Source organism: Protopterus annectens, chromosome 15.part0 (genome assembly GCF_019279795.1).
Source record: "Protopterus annectens isolate FY-2018-M chromosome 15.part0, PAN1.0, whole genome shotgun sequence".
Lineage (NCBI taxonomy): Eukaryota > Metazoa > Chordata > Ceratodontiformes > Protopteridae > Protopterus > Protopterus annectens.
In genome coordinates, this window is record NC_056749.1 from 643,013,565 (window position 1) to 643,041,307 (window position 27,743).

General features: G+C 38.8%; 1 protein-coding gene and 1 long non-coding RNA gene across 8 annotated transcripts in view; one reads left to right on the forward strand and one right to left on the reverse strand.

Moving 5' to 3' along the window:
• LOC122789971 (muscleblind-like protein 2) overlaps positions 1–3,047 on the reverse strand; it is a 938,268-nt gene extending 935,221 nt beyond the window's left edge. For 2 of the 7 annotated variants that reach the window (XM_044057477.1, XM_044057475.1), the window contains exon 1: positions 2,837–3,045. The gene's annotated coding sequence lies outside the window, so the exon portion shown is untranslated. Of the gene's footprint in view, positions 1–2,836 lie in introns of all 7 variants that reach the window. The other 5 variants (XM_044057472.1, XM_044057473.1, XM_044057478.1 and 2 more) reach the window with 4 other exon arrangements.
• A 315-nt stretch (positions 3,048–3,362) lies between these two features.
• LOC122789972 overlaps positions 3,363–27,743 on the forward strand; it is an 843,188-nt gene continuing 818,807 nt past the window's right edge. Inside the window, exons 1-2 of the long non-coding RNA XR_006362895.1 lie at positions 3,363–3,456; positions 19,348–19,449. This is a non-coding gene — a long non-coding RNA (uncharacterized LOC122789972). The remainder of the gene's footprint in view (positions 3,457–19,347; positions 19,450–27,743) is intronic.

Sequence of the window (27,743 nt, forward strand, 5' to 3'; positions counted from 1 at the left end):
ATATATATATATATATATATATATATATATATATATATACACATACACACACACACACACACACACACACACACATACATACACATATACACACATGTGTCTATGTTTACCAATCTAACGGAACATTCATTGAATGCCCATTCATCGTACATAGACCATCGAATGTTCCGTTCATCGAAAAGTCAAATGATCATACAGAAGGTCATTGAATGATCACAGTTGGCCAACATAAAGGGAACAGAATGGAGTATGTACTTACCAGTAAGTAGGGATAATGAAACCTTTTCGCACTGCAGTGCGATCCTGGAGTTAGTATATATAATTAGCAGGCTGTGTGGGGGGCACAGCCTCCTACATAAGGAGGGTTCGGTGTTTACCAAATACTCCTCTTTTGTGGGGCTGCACCCCCCACAGCCTCCACTAATTATATATACCAACTGCAAGATCACACTACAGTGGGGAAAGGGCATGTTTCCTTATCCCTTCTTACCGGTAAGTACGTACTCCGTTCAGTTCCCTTTATGTTGGCCAGTTATGATAGTTCAATAAACTTCTGTACAGTCATTTGCCCTTTTGAATTATGGCAGTTTTGATGGTCTATGTACAATGAATGGGAATTCGATGAACAATCCTTTCGATCAGTAAACATAGACCCACACACACACACACACACACACACACACACACACACACACACACACACACACATGCACTGGTATATTAGGTATATGGGTCAATATGAAAGGTGCACTGAGATCTTGTACTATGTCCTTACTTATTCTGCATGCCCTAACTTCTGAGAGATCAGTAAGAATGTTTTGTCTTCCTTAGCAAAGAAGCCAGCAATGCAACTTTTGCTACTGTGCTATAGTATAACAGAGCTAAAAACTGAAACAGCAGTAAGCTAACTCAGGGATATTCGATAGCCTTAACATGACACAGATCATTACCTCTCCCTAATTACTGCTTTAAATCCCACACTTAACGTCTTTTGTAATGTGTGCCTAATGCTTACTCTTCTAAAGTTTCAGGTTCAGATAGCTTCTGGTGTTCTGTTCATGACACATCAGAATAATCTAGGCAGTTTATAATTTAAATACCAACATCCTTATAGCAAGCCATTACATGCTGAGTACACTTGCAATAAACACAAGTTAAAATGAAAAAAAAAAAATACTTTCAAAGTAATCATGCAGAGGCAACCATCTGACCTATGGCTCACAGCCCAAACTATCTTAACTGCAGAAGTCTGCTTCAGTGGACAACAGATATAATGAGATGTGACTTCTGCACTGAGAGAAACATTGCTTTTTAAATAAAAAAAAGGAGCACAACTGCTTCAACCAGTTCAGTAGCAAATGGAACAACTCACTCATGGTTCTTCAATCTTGCAGTTAAAGCAAAGAAGGCAAAAACACTGAAGCTGTCTGTGTCATTGTTCTGCAGCCATTACTTTGTGCTTATATTAAAGATCCACAATCACACTATGATTCAGCAAAGACTGGCATGATATCAAAACGGCACACCTTCTTTTTTAAACAGCGTCATGCCTGGCCTACTGGAAATACTGCGCAGTTACTATCATGTCCTTACCCAAAATTTAAGCCACCCCACCCACCATATGCCAGTACTTGTCTCTATCCAAATACATTATTGTACTTTCTTGCATTTTATCTGGGTAGGGTCATCACTGCATGCCAGGGAAAGGTATGTGTGGTTCACACTGGCATAGGAGACAGTTGCTTGGCTGAAGCCTTTGTTTCTAGGCAGAAAAGCGTGCAGTGGTAGGCAGTAAACATGGACAGCACATGCAGTCTTGCAGAGCAGTTCAAGTTCCACAGCCAAATCAAACAGGCTTTTCTGACTGCAAGACTGGCCAAGAAATCATTTATTTCTAACTGAAGAGAAGAAACCCAGGCAGGGAAACTTGGCAAAACATTGCTCATAAATGTCACAAAAAACAGGTTCTCTGTATATGTGTATGTCAGATGCTTTCAGTTACTTGACCATTTTGCTTTAAATGTTTGCAGTAAGCATGCCACGTATTCCTGAAACAAATGTCTAGTTCTGCTCTTCCCAAAATCCAGCGACTATTCATCGGCTACAACAGCAAGTCACAAATATACCGATGTTGATAAAACTCATAACAGATAAGAAAAAAAAAGTAATTTTCTGAAGTATAACATGAATACAAAACATTTGACATGCCAGTGTCTTATCCGCAGTGTGCATTATTTCACGTAAAAGTTTGCCTTCCTATTACTTGATAACTGTGAATTTATTTTTGTAAACTATCACTGCCATGAACGTGACAACCTAAAATAGAAATGTAATTGCAGAGGGAGTGACTGCGAAACAATAGGTTGTACACTCTATTTAGAAATTCAGTGCAAGTGCAACGTGCTCGCAAATGAAAACAAACTTTTATCAGTATAATGCAGGACAAAAACATACTCAAGGGATGATATGTATCGTGCAGCACATGAAAAATAACACCAGCTGAACCTAAATGTTCAGTATGCTACATTTTAATCTAATTCTCAGAGCAATAATAAATGGAGGGAAGAAGCAGCCATGACTAGCAGGAATACTGTGCTATTTTTTAAGTACTGAAATATATAAAATAGCACTTTTCAACAAATGGCACAGAGTGTAAATCACTTCCTTTGCCAATAATATTTCCTCTCAGAGTTAATACTTGGCAAAAATAAAGAAAAAAAAACATTTCACTGTATAAATTTATTTTTCGGTTTACATTATATAGCTGCCCCCTCCCTGCAAGAAAAAGGATTTAGACTCTGCAAAACATACTAGTAATTACAAAAGAGGAACTTACCTTATATTTGTTTGCTGGCAGCAAAATAAACAGCAGCTAAGAGGCCCACTTTGAGCTGCAACATGCCATATGCTAAAGGCAGTAGCAAAAGCAGTACTAAGCAAACCAGACAAAGTGCTGGGAGAGGTTTTAGCATGGGTGTATAATGAATGCCGCCATTTTAAAACCAAGCTTGTGAAATCATTAGATATAACCAAATTAAAGCACGTCCTACGTACATAACTTCATTGCTGAGACGTACAGCCACTCTCAGTCTGTGTATGCTGTAGAGTATAAAATGTCAAGGGAAAACAAAAAGTGACTCAGGAACTAAAAAAATAAACTCAATAAGCACAGTTTTTATAACAACTTTTTTTTTTTTTGTCTTTTAAATTACACATCTTTGCTGTTATTAATTATAACTTAAAAACTATTAGGTTTGTGAACAATCAAACTAGAGAACTGAATATTAGTTTTATTTCCTGCCTCCCCTCTTGCTTGCTTCTCATGGTACAGGCCTGACCGAGTACCTAATGGCCTTCAGAATCTGACTTCCATGCCGTAGTTCAGCCTGGCTGCTGCCATAGCAACACTGCTAAAACCTTCCCAAGCCAGCTAAATGAAGCTGCCTATACTGCTAGGTGAGTCAACAAACCAATTAAAAGACATTAGTAGCTCTGTGGAAGTAAGAAGTGCACATAAAATATGACTGCAACTCTAAAATACAAACAAAACTTATGGATTGTCATGTTTCACTTTCTGGGGCATCTTTAGTCCTGTTAGTAGATATGCTAAACATTTTACCTAAGTACCTGACATTACTACACAACCTGTTGCTTTATTGTGTTTGTAACATGCAAGGTATAACCAATGTACTAGTGTCGGCACCTCTTAAAGAGACAACAATAAATATATACTATGCAGAGAGAAAAGCAATACACATTTATAGTGAATGCAGCACTTTAATGATATTTTTATTTATTTATTTTTTATCTGTTTTGTTTTTGCACCGTAGAATAATGTTTGCTATAAAATGTTCTAAGGCGACTATTGTGCTGGTTTGAACGTTATCTTTTGACTCTTGTTTTCCACACACAGGTGTGATGATAGTGATAGTGACATCATAGGCTAACATAATTTTTATCTATAGACTCAGTACTCTAAGAATTGTGTCACACTGATTAAGCTAGCAATGTAGCGTTGGGTGCAATTTAATTTAACTTATTTGTTAATGATGTAAATGAAATTATCCAGTGTAGACGGTCTTCAACCACAAGAAATGCAATATATACAGATAGTTTCAAGCAGCATTTCACCCAGAGCATGTGTATTGTCAGGTAGAAGAAAATAGAATATCCACACAGACATGGGGACAACAAGCAAACACCACAGGGGCATTAAAAGGGGTTCAGGACTGAACCCTGAAATTGCCGACCAGAATATCAACCACAGAGCAATGGGGCGTTTAAGGTAGAGTAGTATCTGTCAGCTTCCCTAGGAATGACAGCTGCTACATCATGTTTGGAAACAGTAACAGATCTAGCTGGAAAGGAATAATTTAGCCCCATTTGCATAAAACACACATCTTACAGTTTTACGTGAATCTCTTCAGGCTTACACAACTACTACTAGGAATCTTGCATGGATAACTTTGCAGGACATTATTTCAACAAGCATTTTAAATATTTTCTGCTGCAGTTTCTGTTTTAAATAACAGCAGTATAGCTGAACTCATGGATTCAACAAACAGCTCTTGGAGCAGTAGATCCTTCAGTGCCAGGCTTTATTATTTCAGTTAGGTCTTTATCAGTTATCACAACAATAACTGCAGCATATCCTATGCATTCTTATGCTTATTTGAAAGGTGGTAAAATGAAAGAGCAGTAGTAGCAGTGTAGAGAAAATGAATGCATAATAAATGAAGGTGACGTGTGCAGAGGTAGCAGAAAGCTGTCATAGAACTCACTACTCGTGAACTTCTGTCTCCCATATGTGGAACAGTACCTCTCAACATGATGAACAGACAGAGAAAATAAGGAACATCTGTGAACAACCTGAAATATAATACTTGACTCTTGTTTAGTATATATTTTTATACTTAAAAAATATTTTGTTAATGCAACAGTATTTTGCATAGTTATTTCAATATTTTTTGTTTGAAATGTTAACACTGGATGTGTGACAAATGCTTTTTTCTGAAGAATAAATCGCTTGTTCTTCAAAAGGGGGTATAGCTGACAGTTATGATAAAAATAGAAAATAAAAGTATAAAGAACAAAGGATAAAGGTGTATGAAAGAGGTGATCGATGTCTGCAGCACAAAAGAAGGGGAAAACAGTAGTTATTCGAGAAAAAAACAGACGAGAGAGAATATATCTTGTCTATTGTACCTCTGACAAAGATATCCTAGTGCAGTGATGGTGAACCTTTTGGGCTCGGCATTTCAAAAATTTGGAAAATACCTATCTTGACTATACCTGCATGTCACTCCTCCAACAAAAGGGAAACAGTTTTTTACATATTCAATTAAAAAAATACAGTCCAATCATATGTGCTGCTATGTATTAAAAAGTAAAAGAAAAAAACAGTGACTTACAATAGAGAAAACAATATGTGCACTGATAATTGGGCTCAAAATAGTGCACCAAAAAAGTACCCTACTTTTACTAGTAATTTTGAACTGAACTGAAAAAAAATACAGAACACATTGCATTTGATTTGATCATCAATTAATGACTTGTTTGTTGCTGAGTTTTAATAAATAAGGGCAGGGTCACATATTTCTTGTATTTTTGTTCATTCAGTTTCTTTGGGAACTTGGGTGTTGAATGTTGGTGTGTCACCTTTGACACTCATGTCATAGGTTCGCCATCACTGTCCTGGTGGCATATGCAGATATTTGGAAGTATATATAATTTTTATACAAACCAATAGAATTAGGTTACAAGAAAAATGAAACAATTTTTCTACTAACGAGACACACGTACTTGTGTATCTGTATTATATATATATATATATATATATATATATATATATATATATATATATATATAGTTTCATATTTTAGCACTAGGCTATCTGCCCTGGGGTATTTTTAAGCCTAGCCATAGTGATGTGGCTTTCGCCACCCCATGAAATGGTACAAAAATGCACAGAATAGATGTAGAATACTGTGCCTCTGTCTAGTAGTGACACAGTGAAGGTCCCCTTATATAATAGAATTAGTTTACTGTGCCCCTGTCGAGTAGTGACACAGATGTGACCCCTGGGGTAAACTTACACTCTCCCATCCACTCATCAAGATTTCTCTTGAAGAGAGTCAGTGAGGGGCTCTGCCTAACATGAACTGGGATCTTGTTCCAGAGCATGGGAAGCCTCTGGGTTATGAATCTATCCCTCCAACATGTCCTTTTCATACTTGTGCCGAAGTTTAAGTCTTTAGCTCTCGTGGTTCTGATGGATTTGGATTTTTTGAGGTGGAGCATGTCCATCAGTTCCTGATTGGACATGGCCTTGTACGTCAGGCAGAGATCACCTCTGAGCAGGCGGTATGCTACTGAATAGAGCTGGAGTTTCTTTAGTCTGGCAGAATAAGACATATGTTGGATACCCTTGATCCTCTTGGTGAGGTACTTTTGTGGTCTCTCCAGCTGTTGCAAATGTCGGGTGAGGTACATACCAAATGGGGCATTGTACTCAATCATGGGTCTGATGAGGGAGGAGTATAGGAGTACAATGACATCCTTGGATCTGGATGTGAATCCCTTCATGATAAGGTGTGCAAGGTAGAATGTTTTTCTAACCACTTTGGCAATGTGGGTGTCAAATGAGAGGTCGCTGTCGACTTGGGTCCCTAGGTCTCTGATTACTTTTTTCATACTCAGTGGGTTGCTGTCTATGTGATAATTTGTGGGTACTTTGTTTTTCCCAAAGGGGATGACTATACATTTTTTGGCATTTAGTTTAAGGCCATGACTCCGGCACCAGTTGTTCGTTTCTGTGAGGCCTTTTTGTAGGATGTATGTGTCCGGTGGTGTATCGACTATGGTGCCTAGTTTGCAGTCATCTCCGAACTTTGTCAACCACAACCCTCACATGTTTGCTTTAACATCTGAGAAATAAATGCCGAACAAGAGGGGTCCCAGGACAGATCCCTGTGGGACACCACTTGTGACTGGCTTTGAGTTTGACATTGCTCCAGCGATTTTAACTTTATGGGTTCTGTCCTTTAGCCAGTTTGCAACCCATCTAGTGACATAAGGGTTTACGTTTAAGCTGTTGAGCTTATCTATGATGCCTGAGTGGGGTATTGTGTCGAAATCCTTAGCCAAGTCCAGGTAGGCTGTATGGACTGCTTTGCCCTCATCAATGGCTCTAGTGACTGTTTCAAAAAAGTCAACCAGGTTCAAAAGGCAGGATCTGTCCTTTACAAAGCCGAACTGGGTGGGGTCAAGTGTCTGTAGGTCCCCAATGTCTCTGTTTATGAGTTCCATAATGATTCTTTCCATAGCTTTGCAGACCAGGCTGGTTAAGCTTATGGGGCGGTAGTTCCCAGGGTCTGTAGAGGTACCCCCTTTGTGGAGTGGGACCACTGTTGCTGTACGTCAGTGTTCAGGTACATATCCTGTAGTAAGGCTAAGGTTAAATAGCATTTTTATGTGCGGGTTTAGCTCCTCTTGGAGTTCACGTAGCATGCAACCCGGGATACCGTCAGGTCCCATTGATGCTGTGTTTTTAGCTTTGCTGAGGGCGGCTCTCACTTGGACATCTGAGATAACAGGGAGAGTACATTCAGCTGGGATAAGTATTTCTTCTTTTGGGGGTGAGGGAGGGGAGAAATTTGCACTGAACTTGTCAGCCAGAATGTTGGCAATATCTGTGGGTTCAGTGTATTTTTTGTTGTTGTGAACTAACTCTGAGCATATCTGAGGGTTTCCGCCCAGGTTTCTAACATAGCTGAAGAAGGCTTTGTGGTTATCTTTAGTGTCCTTAGCGATTTTTCTCTCAAAGTTGGCCTTGGATGTTTTTATGAGAGAACATAGTTTTCTGCTAGTGTTGATCAGAGATGTCTTCCCTTTATGGGATTTTGCTCTGTCATGCAGTAGCTTCCTTCTTTTGTTATACAATTTGTTAATGGCTGAGGTCCACCAGACAGGACACTTGCCTTTGGTGGAGAGGGACTTGGATTTATTTGGGATTGCATGATCCATGCATTCTTGGAGATGTCCATAGAAAGCATTTGTGAAGGATTCAGCACTGTGGGATGTGGTATCCACTGGCCCAGTGGGCTTAAAGGATACATCTCAGTCTTAAGAAGAGTGAAGTCTGCTTTTGTGAAGTTTTTCACTGTGGTCTTTTGTGCTGGGGGTGGAGGTGGGATATGTATATCCAGGGTGATTAGTTTGTGGTCAGATCTCACTAGTGAGGGGTATACCTCCGGTGTGGAGCATTTTGTCCCCATGTTTGTGATGATCAGGTCTAGTATATTATCTCCCCTAGTGGGAGAGGTGACTAGTTGTTCCAGTGCATTTGAATTTATGAATTCCAGGAACCTTTGGGCTAGGGTGTTAGGGCTAGAATAATGTACCCAATCTATGTTAGGGTAGTTGAAGTCTCCCAGTATGATGGTATTTTGTGATACATTCATATCCTCCAATGTCTTCAGGAAGGCTGAGTGGGATTCCTGAGATTGGGAGGGTGGTCTGTACCATGCTACCAGTTGTATAGCAGTTTTGCCTATGGTTAGTTACACCTGTATGGTCTCCGATGCTTCATGTGTTGTTACTAACCTGGAGGTGTGGGTGTCCTTGATGAATATGGACACTCCCCCTCCCTTTGTGGTTCAGCTCGGGTTTTGGGGCCGAAAAGCATGATATGAGGTATAGCCTGGTAGCGCTGGGGTGCTCTCAGGAGCCTTGAACCAGGTTTCTGTTCTCCATGCTGAGGAGTGCATCGACTGCCTGCATCTTGAGATTTAGACTTCTGGCATTGAGCAGCATTACCCTTAGTTTTTTTCCATTTTTGTTTTCTAAGGAGGTGGGTTTGTCTTTTGAGCCTTACCTAAAAAAGGCACTATGGGGGTGGCAAGAGCCTTAGCCAATATCCGGAAGCCCAGTGGTGACAGGTGCAAGCCGTCCCTTGCGAAGCAGCGTGGCTTGTCCAACATGTCATCCCAGGCAGACAGATATTGGATCCCCTTAGAATGACACCAGTACTTGAGCCAATTATTAAAGCTGATCATCTTGTCTTTGTATTGTGACATCATTCTTGGTGAGGGCAAGATGCTGCTCAGGGTCAGGGTCATACCAGCCTGGGCTACATAATCAGAGAGCTCCTCTATGTCTCTTTTCATGTAGTCCAGGGAGGTACGTCTCAGGTCATTCACGCCAGCATGGACAATGAAGGAGTCATATTTGTACTTGCTATATATGGATCTACTCTGGTCGAAATTCACTTGACTAAGCACACGACTGAAAACTCACTTCACTGAAAACTCATTTGGTCGAAACTCATTTGGTTGAAAGTTAGATATGGCCTTTTCCCCACTGTAGTGTGATCCTAGAGTTAGAATATAAAGTAAGAGGGGGTGTAGGAGCACAGCCCCTAACATTGGGGGGTGTGGGGGATATACCTCCCCACCTATTTTAAATGTTTTAAACCATAGACATGTATATTGACAAGTGCAATGAACATCTCTTTCCACAAGACAATATAAACTCAAACTATGTGGGGGCTACACCCCCCATACCTCTCTTACTTTACATTCTAACTCCAGGATCGCACTACAGTGGGGTAAAGGCCATATCTTACTTTTGATGAAATGAGTTTCGACCAAATGACCAAAGTAAACCCATATATATATATATATATATATATATATATATATATATATAAAATAAAATCAAAACAAGGCAAGGCACTTTGTCCATAAAAAAATATTAAAGCAGACAGCAAAATAAAAGTTCAATAGGCTTTTTAAGATTGTCTCATCTATTCCACAGCGCACCTCAAAGGAGTGCTTTTCTAGATACAAAGCTCTCCCTGCAGTGAGAGGCCATTTAATTTGAACTCTAGGGCCAAAGTCCTCCTTGTTATACATTATTGATCTAGGTAGCTAATTGTTTGTTACCAGCACTTTTTAAAGATCAAGTGCAAATTAATCTGCATACTTAAATAAAGATGTACCTCGAATTAACTTTTTCTTGATCACATTTTTCAGCTTAGTGATCACTAATTCATAAAAGGAATATCTTTTCAATGGACATGCAGGTAAATTTCAAAAGTGCCACGAAAACAGGAAAATGGAGACCAAATGCTTGCCTTTGGATTTTCTCACAGGGACATTCTGATCACTTTGATTACATCTTTTTGGACAGCCACACTGAAAGCAGCATTGCTTTCTGTAACTGACCATACTCCCCAGTGTTTTTGTTTTGTTTTTTTTTCCTCTGAAACGTGGAAAGTGGCAGGGGACTTCAATTTGTTAAACAATTGCACAGCAGTCAATTAAATAAACAGTTTAGCAGAAAACTAATTCCTTGCAATTGTTTAACAGTTAGTGTCCATTGATTAATTAAGACTTGTTTCCCAATTGACATCAGTTGTTCTAAATGATGTAATAACTGAAAGAGTATGCCAAAAGATGTATGGGCTTCATTTTCTGTTTTTGTCGCATTTTGAACTTAAGTTATAGTTAGAAGTCTATTAAATAAGAGCTTCTTTTTCATAACTAATGATCACAGCACAAAAATGCAATCAGGAAAATAGTAAGTATGCAGTTTTGTGTTGCTCTTGAACTTTATAGGAACCTGTCTTGCTAATGCAAAGACATCCCTGTCTCTATTAAAGAGAACAAAACAATGGAAGACAGATGTGATATAATACTTTTTACTGGATTAACATATGTATTTGCAAGTATTCAAATGTTATTTGCAAAAATCTATTTGGTCCAGTAAAGGTATCACATCATATCTGTGTTCCAGGGTCTCTGTTTTCTGCAGACCAACATAACATTTCTTAGTTTTTTCAATCTTTCTTAAAGAATATACCCCTGTATAAAGCAATATTTACAAAATAAATAATTTTAACACATATCACAAAATTATAATACAACATCAATTTTGCTAACTCCTAGGGTCAGATTTGCCAGACCATGCCACAGTGACACCCACCAGCAAGAAACAAGATGGGCTGTAGACCCTAGACTGGCTACTTGCATTGTAATGGATTAAACGTGAGTAATGTTTGATGGTGGATTTCAAAAGTTCTAGTGAAAAACTCATGGGCCAAGTTTGCTATTCCCATCCTGTTGCTTGTGTAGCCCCACTAAGGAGGGTGTGGTCTGTAACCAATGCAATGTCTTTCCCCAGGAGGTTATACTTTATTGGTGAAAGTGCTCAGCTGATTGCCAGGCGTTCCCACTCAACAGAGGAATACCTGGTCTGGTCTCAACAGTAGCCAGTATCAGGAGCCACTGGAACAAGTCCTAAAATATGGAGACAAAATGGACAAAAGACCAGACTTATATAAACACTAAGTCTGAGATGCCATTTCTCAGAATATTCCCTTTTATCCAAGGTATGGTGATCTCAGAGTTTATATATATATATATATATATATATATATATATATATATATATATCTATATATATATATATATATCTATATATCTATATATATATATATATATATATATATATATATATAGATATATATTTATAAGTTTGGGTGGTGTGGGGGTCTTGCCACCCTACAAAAACATTTTAAGGAGAAAAGCAATTTTCGAGATTCAATCTTCTCCCATGTTTTCAGTCTTTTTTTGGCACTCAGCATTTTGAATGCCAATGTTTCAATACAGAACCAGTCTCAGCTCTTTTTTGTTTGTGACTTAAAAAGCTTATCAGGTGATGTTCTTCATACTGATCAGTGCTGCAGTAGCCTAAGCTATACAAGTTATATCCAGCACAGAATATAACAGCTAGCCAGGTTGCAAAGCTTCGGGACACCTTCCACGTGCCCAAACTATTAGTCAGCTCAAGCTGAGCTGACTAAAAAGACATGCTTTGGTGTCAAGTCCTTCACAGTATTCCTGACTAAGAAAAGAATGCTCCTCTATGAACTTTTGAGGATCAGCAGTCAGCTAACACTGTTCCATTGCTGGGCAAATAAGTTTCCTTCAGTGGGGGGGATCTTTCACATTATATTATAACTGCATGCTTGAATGCTTGCAGGACACTGCTCAAGCAGTTATTGTTTTGAAAGAAACAAGTACTCTTAAGCTAGAAAAATGGATTTTTATTGCCTGTCTCCTGAGTTTTAAATACTTTTAAATGGGAGTGAACGTTTTACTTTTGTGGTAAAAAGTTATTACAGTAAAAGTTGATTAAACTACTTTTTTCCTGTGGATAACCTGTATTTATTTTACTCCTTGGGGAAGGGAGAAATGTTTAATATGCCTTTCACTGTATTTTTGTTTGTATGGGAAAAAGTGATTTATTTTTTTGCTTCTTTCCTGTTTTGCTGACTATTGCTGCTAAGCTTCCCTAGGAAGCAAGCACCTTTTTTAGCTTGGCCATGGAACAAACTTCTGGCCCCTTGGTCAAACGTTCTTCTATCCAGAAAAAAAAGAAAAAGATAGTTAAGCAGCCTTTACCAGGCTGGTAATTTGCCTCAGCCAGAAGTGGGTGACTCTGTTGTGGCCAAAGCTGGTTCCTCAGACAACTAATCTTTTTCTTTGGATCTGTCTGGTGTTGTCCATACAGCTACCATGGACCGGGAATTAGCCGCATCCTCTGTGGCTGTTGGGTCCCCTCAGAGGGCAAGGAAGAGCCACTCTTCTTGGTCAGGGGAGAAGGGGCAGGGAATGTGCCCCTGCTTAGTCAGAATGTATTGCCCATCCCTGGGGGAGCTGTTAGAGGCAATACTGAGTCTATTTATCATAATTTTCCTGTTAAAAAGAGACAGAACAAATTACATTCTCCTGTATGAGTTAGAATAGAAGGAAGTAATTTACTGAGCTTGGCTCAATGTCTTGTGTGGGTTCTTGTCCCTTCTTGTAAGATGGTTTCTGGAAAAAGAAAAAAAGATTCCTCTTTCCCTGAGTAATTTCTGGTTAAAAAAACAGGAATTCTTCTTTCCCTGAAGAGGTTTAAGAAATAGAATCTGTAGGGACATGTGCAGTGTTTTCTCCTAGAATTTCAGATTAATATTTTAAGGACTGTGTGGTATCTGATTCTCCCTGTAAGAGATTTTCGTTCTCTGAGACTGTTTCCAGAATAAACCATTGTTTTCAGTGGGAAAATTATTGAGGCTTCTCAGTACCTTGGAAAATATTGTGATTTGCTTCAAATGGAATTTCCAGAACCTTCACTACCCCCCCCCCCCACACACACACACACACACACTGTTGTCAGCATTGGTGAATGTGTTTGTTACAGCCTGTCGGCCCTAAAAAAGCATATAGAATGCACAGAGGGGTCTATATTATAAGATCGAAGTCTTAAAACTTTGAATGTTATAATATCAAACCATTTTGATCAAAAGACTATATCACTGAACACTCAGAATAGCAAATGTTTTCCCAGGGAAAAAATTTGCTGTTCCGACAAACATACACACAACACAAGCACATCAAAATAAATAATCCACACACATACACTTCACAAAACCATACATATACTACTAGCTATCCACTTACCTTAACCCAGCCCTAACCCTAAGGTCCATAACTACCGCACACACACCTTACCCGCTCCCTAACCCTAAGGTCCCTAACTATTGCACACTCACCTTACCCACTCCCTAACCCTAAAGTCCCTATTGCACAATCGCCTTACCCACTCCCTAACCCTAAGGTCACTATTGCACACTCACCTTGCCTGCTCCCTAACCCTAAGGTCCCTATCGCACACTCACCTTACCCGCTCCCTAACCCTAAGGTCCCTATCGCACACTCACCTTATCCACTCCCTAACCCTAAGGTCCCTAACTATCACACACTCACGTTAACCCGATCTGTTTGCACACTTACCTTAACCTGGTCCGTAATGTTCGCTCCACAGTTGAGGAAATAGCGAAGCTGCAGAAACGGCCCATTGAATACTTTCCCTAGGAAAGTATTCGATATTCTGCAGCTTCGCTATTTTCAGCGTTCGGTGCATAGGGTTCAATATTATAACATTTGAAGTTTTAAGACTTCGATGTTATAATATAGACATGCACAAAGTACCTCAGTCTTTCAAGTTTTTATACACTAGTCCCAGAATGACTCAGCAACTACAGCTTTAGTTAATCCAGGTGCTTTCAACCATTTTGTTAATTCTAATCTTTCTCCTTCTGATAAGGATGGTAAAGCTTTTGATAAGTTTGGGGAAAATGTGTATGCTTCTGCAACTTGTATTTTTAGAATTCTGAACTGTCAAGCTCATGTATTAAAGTTTATACTGACTAACCGTGAAAGTATGAGGAATGTTTTGCTTTCAGTTTCCTCTTGTGAGGAAACATCGGCTTTGTGTGATTTATTTTTTATTTTTCTATTTTCAGGTCAATACTCATTGTTTGAAATGTGTTTATGACTCTGTAGATACTACATCCAGGGCTGCTGCCATTGGAACTGTTTTAAGGAGGTTTGCCTGGCTGTGTTCTCAGAACCTTCCAGAAAAATGTGAAAAATTAAAATTTTAATTCTCTGTTAGACAGATATTTAATTGGTAAGCTGATTCAGGGAATCTTTCAGATTTTTCAACCCTCCTTCTTTAAAGTTTCCAAAGGAGACTGCTGGTAAGCAGATGTTTAAAAAGTAATGTCAGGGTGGTTCCACAATAAAAGCAGGAACGCCCCTGAACAAAGGCCAGTCAAACAAATCAGAATGACTATGTAAGAGACATTGCCTCCCCCCACCCCCAACAACCTAGTAGTCCCTTACCCATTCCAGAAAGTATGAATATCCATTTTCTCTTTAGCAATAGATTGTGTCAGACAAATGGGTTCTGAATGTGATCCATCTAGGATATAAATGACAGTGAGAGGAAATTCCTTTGTTCCAGGGAATTCCTCCTCATCCAGGTGACCAAAATCTTGTCTCTCGCCTCTTGTCTTACAACATACGATTATGCTGTCTCAGGGAGTAATAGCAGCTGTTACTCATGTCCAGTTAGGGAAAGGATTTTGCTTAAAAATGTTTTGGTGACAAAGAAAGAAAATTCAAGGAGACCAGTTCTAGATCTTTGTTTCCTGAATCAGTTTGTGATACTGCCTATTTTCTGAGTTCTTTTACTTCACAACCTGTTACCTTTCTTCTTCATTTGAGTTTTCTAGTAACCTTAATTTTAAAAGGTGCATATCATCACATTCCTATTCATCCATATTTCAGGAGTTTATTAAGATTTTGTGTGTCTGGGTCACATTATCAGTTCTCTACTTTGTCTTTTGAGTTATCTACTGCTCCAAGTATATTCACAAAGTGTTTAGCTCTTGTTGTAGCCCTTTGTATGCTACAGAGTATCAGCATTTTCCATATTTACACCATTTACTTATCCTTGCAGAGTCTTTTTCAAATTGATAGGTATCTTTCATCTGGGTAAGAGATCTCCTACACAGACCGTAATTCCATGAGAACATTCAAAGGTCTTTTTTGACTCCATCAGACAGGATTGTGTTTCTGGGGTATCTTCTAGACATCTCAGTTCAAAGAGCCTTTCTTCCACAGGAAAAAAATAGCTCTATAGTTAGATTTAATTCAAGGGTTTTCCACTCGTGGTACCTATGATACACTCATGATACCTCTTGCAAGACTCCACATAAGAAATATTAAGTGGTACCTGAAATGTATGGTCCCAACATCAACATAGTTTGACTTTTCAGATTCCACTTTTCAGACTTGTGAAAACGAATGGAAAGTTAATCTAAGGGTCTTCCAAGATCGGATTCATCGGTGGGGAATTCCTCAGGTAGACTTATTTGCCTCCTCTCTAAAATAAGAATGGGAAAATTTTGTTACAGGACTTCATGCAAGAAAGCCTGGAAGACTAATGCCTTTTCTTTTCCTTGGACAAGAATATTCCTGTATGCATTTTTAGCCTTTTTACTGGTTTCCAGCACACTACTGGAGATACAGAAGGTTCCAGTGATAATTGTGGTGATTTCCTTCTGGCCCATATAACAATGGTTCTACCTTCTTGTGGAATTGGCCAGGGACAATTACTATAAGCTTCCTCACAGACTGGATTTACTCATATAAGACCAGGAGTATTTGAAAAATCCCAACCCAACACAGCTACAGTTGACTGTCTGGATTATAGAGTTTTAGTACCTTTTTTCAGAGAACATGTTGCAGGTGTTAGTGGAGGCAAGAAAAGTTGTCCTAAAAATAATTTATTAGTAAATGGAAAAGGTTTTCTAGCTGGAGCAAAAAAAAAAAAATGAACCAGCACTCATTCAAAGTGGGTGTTTTTCTGGTTCTACATTATTTGTGATTTGTCTGCCCATGAATCTCCCACTTTCAATGCAGTCTCATGTTAAAATGTTTTTGACAGTTGTGTTGCTTACAAAGTCTCCTATTAAACAGGTAGCTTCTCATTGGGATCTTAATTTTGTGTTAGACAAACTAACTTTTGCTCCATTTTGACAATTTCATTAGTCTGACTTGAGGTTCTTGACATGGAAAACCGTCTAATTGCTCTGACCACTGCAAGGAGAACATCCGAGTTGCAGGCTCTTATGGTGGATCACTATTATCTCATTTTCCATAATGATATGGTTTCTTTGAGAACTAATCCTTATTTCACAGTTAAAGTGGTATCCAAGTTTATGTTAAGCTAAGCTATCCATTCTCCTGTCATTATTCATACCTTGGATGCCCACAGACAACTCAGGTGCTGTCTTGACAGGAAAAAAAAAATATTTCAGAAATTCTGATCAGTTCTTTATTTCTTGCGAACGTAAGAAGAAAGGGCAACCAGTGTCAAAACAAATTATTTCCAAGTGGTTGCCTCATGCCATTACTTATTGTTACTCTAGCCACAAGAAAACTATGTTAGGCAGGGTAATTTCTCATTCTAACAAGGCCTTTCTTTCATCCGTGTCTTTTTAGAAAAGGGTGGAGCTGTTAACATGCTGTTTCCTGTGGTCCAGTGGTAATGGGTCTGATTCCCTCAGCCTCAGTTGCCTAACAGTATGACTCTGGGTAAGTTATTTAACAAGAAGTCTGATAAAAGACCATGGATATCAGTGCTCTACCTTGACAAACAAGCACAAATAAAAATAAAAAATAAAACAGAACAGAAATATTCTAGAAGTGGCAACTTGATCCTTTGTGCATACTCTTACAAAGTACTACAAACTGGATTCCTTTTCCTGGTCTAAGACAGGCTTTGCTAGGACAATGCTCCAGGAACTCCTGGACTATTATCCTTCTTCCTCCCAGTCTATCTAAGCTATGGTAATCTACCAATATAGCTTAGGCTACTGCAGCAGTGATCAATACGAAGAATAAAGTACAGGTGTGTAAGTAAACCTACCATACCAACATATGCTTGAATGATCACTGCTGCATTAGTTACTCCCTCCACCCCCTTATTTTTGTATGTTTTTATGCCAGGGTGTGGACATCAATGGTTCTTTTCCTAACATTCTCCTTCTTAGGGTTTTAGCCTCCCTGTCTCTTGATTTTATCAGCTCAACAAAAGCTAATTATTTTGGCATATAGAAGGTGCCCTTAGGTTTTGGAAGCTAGACAGCTATTGCCATATGCAAGCTATAACCCATATAGCTTAGGTTACTGTAAGAGTGATTATTCAAATGTCTACTCTTACGGTAAGTTTACTTCTATACTTCTTTTAGCTTAAAGATAATTTTGTATGGATATAAATGTCATTAAAGCACTCTTCAAGGTAATCTTATATCTCAGTATACAATTCCTTCTTCTTTTGCTTTTCTTTTTTATGTTGCTTTTTCTCTGTTTCAGGGTGACTGAATATTGCTCTCTTAGTTCATTTTCCTTCTCAGTGTTACTTTTCCTTTACAAAGGATATGTCTTCAGTTTTAGATTTTTCCTGTCTTACAGATACCTGTTGCCTATTACCTTTCCTTATTTGAAGTTTCTCTCTTATAATGACATAAATGGGTTTAGAACCCTGATGAAGTACTGTTACCCGCCTATTTTATTATACTAGTGAAATATTTCTTATTGTTATGTTTCCCATTCATAACACTCATCTACACTTTCTCCATTTATAGGTTTTTCAGTTTTACTTTGAAAGAAAGTAAAGTATTCTGGTCAGACTGTACATTTTCTACATCTTTTAACTACATACCCTTGGAATATACCCTTTCTATGATGGATTCCTTCTCTTCTTCTCTGCTAATTATTTCTACCTTCTCTATAACAGTATCAGGTTATAATATTTTATTCTAACTTCATTCCTTCTGCTTTTACATGCTGCTTTAACACAGATGTATGCTGATATATCCCTTAAAACTATTGCATTCTTCCTCTGTTTTGTCCTTAGCCATTTGGTTTTACATTTACAGCTTTCTAACACTATGCCTTGATCTTTTTTAGATTCATACACTCTTGTGAATGTTTCTAGTCATTGGTCCCCACAATATTTCCAGGTTTGACAAGGACAAACTATAGGCTTATTCACTTGCTGGTTTCCCTCCCCACAATGAGAAGACATGAGGAAGCCCTTAGGGAACTCTAGGAGAAACAGGGTATCTTTTACTACTAGATATACTAGTAATATCAATGTGATACATGATACTATTAAGAACAATTGGCATTTTCTAACTACAGATCGACAGATAGCTGAGGTTGTAGGAGATATGCTGACCTTTATCTGTAAGAACAACAGTAACCTCAAGGAACTATTATGTATTAAGCAGCACAAATCAAATGGACGGAATAGATTAGGTACCTACCCCTGTAGAAAGTGTAAGGTATGTGATGCTATAACCAAACAACAGGAGTCTAGTCATCCCAACATGACATTTATTTTTAAACTGAGATTTTATGCTGACTATAATACCACTTATATAGTTTATTTGGCTACATGTAACCTCCGTTCTTGTTTTTATGTAGGCAAGACTATTCAACGGTTAAAGGATAGAGCCAGCAGGCATATATATGAAATAAAGACTAAAAATGTTAAGAATGCTCTTGCTAAACACATTATTGAGCTATCAGGTCATAATTTTAGCTTTACAGTACTGCAGCATGTTTTTAACAATGTGAGGGGTGGGCATATTAATAATTATTTAGAACAAGTGGATGGATATTGAGATTACAGGCACATAGCTCCCAGGTATCAATGCTAATGTTAGCATTAAGCCTGCTTTAAGTGGGCGTAAACTCAAAAGCCTGGGAGCATCAAAATAGGGCAGTGGTTGCCTTTTACAATTTGCACAAGTTGTTCTATGATAGGCTATTTTAATTTGTAAATGCACTTGATCTCTTGTTATTATATCATGATCTGAGGAAGCATATAATTATGTGAAAGCACTTATCCATTTCATGTTTTTATTTTTTATTATAGTGGAATTTTTTGCTGTGGTTGTCCTGCTCGTTTCTGTTCTTGGCCTTCCAGTTCAGGCACTTGGGAGCTGTTGGTTGACATTATTTTCTTCACAATGAGAAGGTGGTCATTTAAAATATTACACAACAAACTACCTTTCAAGTAATGGAATATTGTTTAAATGAAAATGTGCTACTTCAACTGTTTTCTTAGTAATGGAGTTTCTTTTACGTACATACTGTTTCTTTATGAGCATACCATGCTGCATGAGTCTAATAGTTTTTCACTGCCATTAATTAAGACACTGCATTTAATTATTTTTGTAATAACACAGAGGCAGAAATGTTACTCAGCTAATCTAACAGACAATTCACCACATTACGTAAATTCAATATTATTAGCAACATGTCATTCACTGCTTACAACTTTCCAGTGTAGAACAGTGCTGATATTGCTAGTGCAGATGATTGCAGGCTGATCCATTTGTCCAAGTAAGTGTGTGTCTGTAGTTAGCATTTCCTTTCCAGTAGCATTTGACCCATGCTTTACCATAGGTTTAATTTTTTCAGTTCAAAGCATTGTTTCACCGAAAAAAAAATATTTCTATGAGTAACAGAAAGTTTTCAGCATCTGTAGGGCCAGTTTGGAATATCCACATTCTTAATGTAGCAGGCAAACATTTTACATCTATTATTAGATAATAGTTACATGATTTTAATTTTAGTATGCTGATTCTCAGGATGTAACCTTAACAATAGTTTGTGTTCAGATAGTTTTGTCGATATATTATGTTTAGATATTTTTGAAGTTAGATTATTTTAAGTAGACCTATACACACACACACACACACACACACACACATACACATTTTATTTATATATATATATATATATATATATATATATACACATACACACACACATATATATATATATATATATATATATATATATATATATATATAGATATTGATATAGATATATGGGTTCAAGTATGTTTGTTACAGAGAATGTTTATTTAGGGTGATTGCTTTGTCAGACTGACAGTTCATCACAGGTTACTGGTGTTTGTTTTGCAAGATTACTACACAGCGGAAGTGGGATTTTGCACTTTCTTACTGTTTTGCCATCTTGGAGTTGGTGGATGTATGTGTGTGCGTCTCTCTCTCTCTTTATTATATATATATAGCTTTACCTTGACAAAAACGAACATGAACATGTTGAATGTTCAGAATACTGAGAAATAACATTGCGGGATGAAACGTCAGGTAATCTGAATGTCAGCAGTTGACACGTCGAAATCCGATGCCACCAAATCAGATGCTGGACATGCATCCCCCATGGGACCCATGGTAGCACTTGTTCCTGGGTCCAGAGCGGTAGGGAATTCTGGTGCGTTTAGGTGCTGGATTTGTTATGCAGGTCAGTTTGATAGTGTGTGTTCATGGGGTTGCACATTGTATTTTTGAGTGTGTAGTTATTAGTTTTTGGACATTTGTTGTTCGCACACACATCATGCGACTATTTATAGGTAAACCACATATATATATATATATATATATATATATATATATATATATATATATATATATAAAATATTTATTTATATCTGAGTCTACTTCACATGACCAAAATTTCATTTGACTGACTTTCATTTGACCGAGACCAAAACAGTTTGAAAATACTGAAAACTCACTTGACTGAAACTCATAATACTGAAACCTTACAATGCTAAATTTTGAAATACTAACTTGTAAACTATAGACATGCACACTTACAACACCAATGATTAACTCTTTCCAGAACTTAAAAACTACTTATGTACCCTCTTAACAGAAAACGGATGATATAAAACCAAGCAGCTCTAAGTGTAAAAGAATGTAAATGCAGTTTCTGTCAGCCTGGGAACACCAGGAAGGTGTAACAGATGATGTAATGTGTAACAGAATTGGAGTTTCACTTTAAACAGTGAGAACCAGAGATTATTAAGCATTTTTGTCTGACTATCCAACTCTGAGCACTGCCTTATGCTCTCTTTACGTAAGTAGTATGTTAGAACTGTGTTTTCTCATAGAAGTAGCTAGGAATTAGAAAAGATTAGACTAAGTGTTTTTCTGTGATGTCAGAACTGTACTACTGATTTATTTTAAGTATTTCTGTGTGATCTTTGAACTTTTGACTAGCACTGTATAGTAGAAAGTATTGTCTTGTGGTTTTAATTATTTATTATTAAATATTTTAAAACCTTTTAACTGTTGCTGGTTTGTGTAGAGATAAGTTAAGCTCTTTAGAGTACTTGTATGCCTTTGGTAAAACTGTACATAGCCACTCTAATAAGCCTTGACTGTAGTCACACTTACCAACTGGATAATAATATTGCACAGTAATAAGTGGACACCCTTTTAAGGGCCTTTGAAGAGCTGATAAATATTAACTGAGTGGTGGCAGTAATTACTACCGTACAGTCTGGGTAAAATGGGCACAGCTGGAGAACCTGTGCCAGTCTTTACCAGAAGTGTCTGTGGTTGTGTAAACTCTTATCTCAAAGTGTGTGTGTGTCAGCTACTTGGGCAGGGACACGAAACACTAGTTGGACAGAGTGGGTGCTGGAGATTTTAGCTTGCCCAGCTAGGCTGAGATCTTGACCCTATAGCTGTCCCAGTGGTGAGTCTTATTGGGGACCTGGGGAGCAAGGCAGTGACCAGCCCTGGACTGACTGTGATCTATGTGTGCTGTAAAGGGAAATTGCACTTTACTGTGTGTATTTGTTATCCTTTCCTCATATATGAGACACCCTCTCTGGTGTTAGAGGTGAGGATTGAGGATCCTTGATTGCTGGGCCAGGGTACGGGTGTCACATATTTCTTTGTGGCAGTGGTTGGGATATCCTCTCATTTGTGTTTAGCAGCGGTGGGATATCCATATCACATATTAATTAATTGGCTTGTAGTGGTGTAGGTAGAGTGAATCCTGTAGCTTGTGTACAGTGAGATTTGAAGGTGTTTTGTACTCTAAAACAGCCACACAGTGAATACTCATAGTTCAGATCACAATTGTTTTATTTATTTTGTTAGTTTAGTTAGTTAGGGTGAGTAGGCAGCCTGTCAGCAGAGGAGTATGGAAAGCTGACAAGGAACCAGCTGGCAGGGATGTGCCAGGCTAGGGGACTGGTGCATGGAAACCTGACTAAAACAGACCTAAATGCAGCCTTGGTTACAGCTGCATCAGAAAACAGGAACCAGGAGGACAGTCAGAATGGCAGTGGAGATATAATTTGGAGATATAATTCCCTCGAAGAATGGACAGCTCAACCTTTCTGCAGTGGACTTAAAAACCCAGCTGGAGCTAAAGAGACTTAAGTGGGAGGCCAGGAATGTGGAACTAGAAACAAATGAGAGACTGCAACGTTTGCAGGCTGAGGAGAATGAGAAACTGTTACATCTGCAAGCTGAGGAACAAGAAAAGCAGAGGCAGCATGAGACAGAGATGCTGACTCTTTGACAGAGTCATAGAGGTAATGGGGAAGGGAGTAAATGGACCCCAGAAGCCCATAAGGTCAGTAAATTTCTTCCACAGTTTAAAGAGGGGGATCAGTTTGATAGTTTCATTCATATGTTTGAGAGGGTATGTAAACAGTATGAAGTTGACCAAAGGCTCTGGGTACGGTTCCTGACCCCCTTACTCCATGGTAAAGCTGTAACTGTATTATCTAAAATGCCTGACATTGCATGTTTTGATTATACTGCTGTAAAGAAATGTCTTTTAGAACTGTTTAAGCTAACACCTGAAACATATAGGAAAAAGTTTTATGAGCATAGACACAAGGCAGAAGGCAGTGGCAAAAATTGTATCATGTTAACATGATGAAACCTTATCATGATAGGGAGCCCCTTGTGATGAACATTTGCAGTGGGTTGCAGGAGGAGTCTGAGGGAGATCTTGTGACTGATCTCCTCAGTGAGGCTCGGGCTGACACCTCAGTGGAAGGGGTAGCAATGTCCCAGCAGCTATCTCCTACAATGTCCCAGCAGCTATTTCCTACCCAGGTTTGAGAAATCCGAGCAGTGCTGCAGGAATTTGGGGACATGTTCACTGGGAAACCAAGGTGCACCCACCTAGTGCAGCACCAGTTGGATACAGGACCCCAAAGGCCTATTAGGCAGGCTCCTTATAGGGTGCCTGAGAGAGTCAAACAGACTCTGAGGGAGGAGGTACAGGAGATGTTGGAACTGGGGGTGATTCAAGAGTCCAACAGTCCCTGGGCCTCCCCAATGATGCTGGTGTCAAAGAAGGATGGCAGCACCAGGTTCTGTGTGGACTACAGGAAATTAAATAGTCATACAGAGTCAGATGCTTACCCCATGCCTAGGACAGATGCGGCCCTAGAGCAGCTGGGTGGTGCTAAGTATCTTACCACCATTGATCTTACCAAGGGTTACTGGCAGGTGCCTTTGACTCCCAGTGCTAGAGAGAAATCAGCCTTTGTGACTCCTTTTGGTTTGTATGAGTTCATAAAGATGCCCTTTGGGTTGAAAACCTCCCCAGTGACTTTCCAGAGGCTGGGAGATCATATCTTAGCAGGAGGGTTTGCCCTTGCTTGCAGAGATGATATTGCTACCTACAGCCATTCAGGCAAGACCACATTCAGCATGTCAGGGATGTGTTGGGCAGACTACAGAGGGCAGGGTTGACCATTAAGCCGAGCAAATATCAGGTGGGAATGGCAGAGGTCTCTTACCTAGGACATAGAGTGAGGAGTGGTAAGATAAGGCCAGAACTTGCCAAAGTGGAAGCCATTCAGGCATGGCCTGCACCTGTTACCAAAAAGCAGGTGAGGGCATTCTTAGGGACAGCAGGGTACTTCAGAAAGTTTGTTCTCAATTATAGTACTATAGCTGCTCCCCTCACTGACCTAACAAGGAAGAACAGGCCAGATAAGGTAGTGTGGACCCCAGCATGTGAGCAATCATTCCAAAAGCTTAAGGGAGCTTTGGCAGGACTCCCCATGTTAGCCAGTCCAGATTATAGCAAGGAATTTGTTGTACAGGTGGATGCTTCCAATCATGGGGTGGGGGCTGTACTTAGCCAGATTTCTTCAGAGGAAGAAGAGCACCCAGTGGTTTATCTCAGTCGTAGGCTCCAGCTCAGGGATGAATGCTATGCAGCTGTAGAAAAGGAATGTCTAGCCATAGTGTGGGCACTGCAAAAACTTCAGCCTTATCTGTATGGAAGAAAATTCACTGTTATGACAGATCACAAACCCCTAACATGGTTAAACAGAGCCATCCAGCAAAATTCCAAGTTGCTAAGATGGAGCCAGGGGTTGCAAGCATATGATATGTCAGTGCAGCACTGCAGTGGGAGTAGCAATGCCAATGCAGAATGGGTGTCAAGACAGGAATGGGGTGAGGTACACTCAGATAGACCTAACCTTCTCAAGTGGTGTTTCTCAAGGGTCACTTGAAAAACTAGCCTGAGTTCTCCGGGGGGGGGGGGGGTGTGAAGACTGGTAGAGTAGGGTGAAGGCTGACAGCCTAGCCAGATATAATTTTATACATAATTCTAGCACTTGTAAATATGAATGTGAATCCCAGCCTTGTTGTCTTGAATGAAAAAAAAATGCTGTTACAAAAATGTGGCAACAGTGCTCTCTACTGACCCAGTAAAAGCATGTTGTGACACTTTGATCTAAAGTCAGCTCCAGTCCGGCTAAATGAAGGCTTCCTGCCTATTGTTTTAAGGCTAAAGTTAATGACCAGAATTTACATGTGGAATGTCCTTTGTTGCTCTAAGTGTATACGAATGTAAATGCAGTTTCTGTCAGCCTAGGAACACCAGTAAGGTGTAAAAGATGATGTAATGTTTAGCAGAACTGGAATTTCAATTTAAGCACTGAGAACCAGAGATTATTAACCATTTTTGTCTGACTATCCAACTCTCAGGACTGCCTTATGCTCTCTTTATGTCAGTAGAATGTTAGAACTGTGTTTTCTCGTAGAAGTAGCTACGAATTAGAAAAGATTAGAATAAGATGTCAGAACTGAACTGATGATTTCTTGTAAGTATTTCTGTGTGATCTCTGAACTTTTGACTAGTACTGTATAGTAGAAAGTATTGTCTTGTGGTTTTAGTTATTTATTATTAAATATTTTAAAACCTTTTAACTGTGGCTGGTTTGTGTAGAGATAATTTAAGCTCTTTAGAGTACTTGTATGCCTTTGGTAAAATTGTACATAGCCACTCTAATAAGCCTTGACTGTAGTCACTCTTACCATTTGGATAATAATATTGTATAGTAATAATTGGACACCCTTTTAAGGGCCTTTGAGTAGCTGATAAATATTAGCTGGGTGGTGGCAGTAATTACTACCATATAGTCTGGGTAAAAGGGGCACAGCTGAAGAACCTGTGCCAGCCTTCCCCAGAAGTGTCTGTGGTTATGTAAACTCTTATCTCAAAGTGTGTGTGTGTCAGCTACTTGGGCAGGGACACGAAGCACTGGTTGGACAGAGAGGGTGCTGGAGATTTTAGCTTGCCCAGTTAGGCTGAGATCTGGACCCTACAGCTGCGCCAATGAGGAGTCTTATTGGGGACCTGGGGAGCAAGGGAGTGACCAGCCCTGGACTGACTGTGATCTCTGTGTGCTCTTAAGGGAAATTGCACTTTACTGTGTGTATTTGTTATCCTTTCCTCATATATGAGATGCCCTCTCTGGTGTTACTGGTGAGGACTGTGGCTCTTTGATTGCTGGGCATGGCACGGGCGTCACACATACATACTGTTTCTTTATGAGCATAACATGCTGCATGAGTCTAATAGTTTTTCACTGCCATTAATTAATACACTGCATTTAATTATTTTTGTAATAACACAGAGGCAGAATTCACCACATTCTGTAAGTTCAATATTATTAGCAACATGTCATTCACTGCTTACAACTTTCCCATGTAGAACAGTGCTAATGTTGCTAGTGCAGATGATTGTAGTATGATCCCTTTGTCCAAATAAGTGTGTGCCTGCAGCTTTACCATAGGTTTAATTTTTTCAGTTCAAAGCATTGTTTCACCAAAAAAAAAATCTTTCTATATGTAATAGAAAGTTTTCAGCATCTGTAGGGCCAGTTTGGAATACATCTATTATTATAGCAATAACCCACGCCTGGGTGTGGGTAATGCTAAATTTACCCACGGTTGGCGTGGTTTGGTCCCGAGGGCGAAGCCCGAGGGACCAAACAAAGCCAACCGTGGGTAAATTTAGCATTACCCACACCAGAAGTGGTTATTGCTATTATACCATGACATTATTTAAGAAAAGAAACTGTTACTTTTCTTAAATAATGGCATAGTATAATGCCTGTTTACTGCCCTTCCGCAGATGTCTGGCATCCGCGTAGTTTTGATGTACTGCGCGCCTCGCAGTACATCAGAGTTGTGCAAAAGCAACGGAGAAAGCAAGATCTCCGTTGCTTTTTATGTCTCGCTATGTTAAATGAGTTTAACATAGCGAGACAGTTTTAAAATAAGCAACGGTCATCTCCGTTGCTTATTTTAAAACTGTCTCGCTATGTTAATCTCATTTAACATTGCGAGACACTAAAAAAAGCAACGGAGATCTTGCTTTCTACGTTGCTTTAAACTGCTCGCTATGTTAAATGGGTTTAACATAGCGAGACAGCTTTAAAATAAGCAACGGAGATCTCCGCTGCTTATTTTAAAGCTCTCGCCATGTTAAACCCATTTAACATAGCGAGACAGTGTTTAAAAAAAACGAGTTATACTAATGGAAAAAAGTCCGGGCGACCGGACCTTTTTCCATTAGTATAACTCAATTTACAACGGGCACGCTGGCCAATCAGCGTGCACGTTTTGGGGGGATCATGGTATAATAGATAATATTTACATGATTTTAATTTTAGTATGCCGATTCTCCGGATGTAACCTTAATAATAGTTTGTGTTCAGATAGTTTTGTCGATATTTTATGTTTAAATATTTTTGAAGTTAGATTATTTTAAGTAGACCTATATATATATATATATATATATATATATATATATATATATATATATATATATATATATACATATATATATATATATGCGCACGCACACACATATACGCATTATATATATATATATATATATGGATAGATAGATATAGATAAATATTGATATAGATATATGGGTTCAAGTATGTTTGTTTCAGAGAATGTTTATTTAGGGTGATTGCTTTGTCAGACCGACAGTTCATCACAGGATACTGGTGTTTGTTTTGCAAGATCACTACACAGTGGAAGTGGGAGTTTGCTCTTTCTTACTGTTTTGCCATCTTGGAGTGTGTGTGTGTGTGTGTGTGTGTGTGTGTGTGTGTGTGTGTGTGTGTGTATATCTCTCTTTATATATATATATATATATATATAT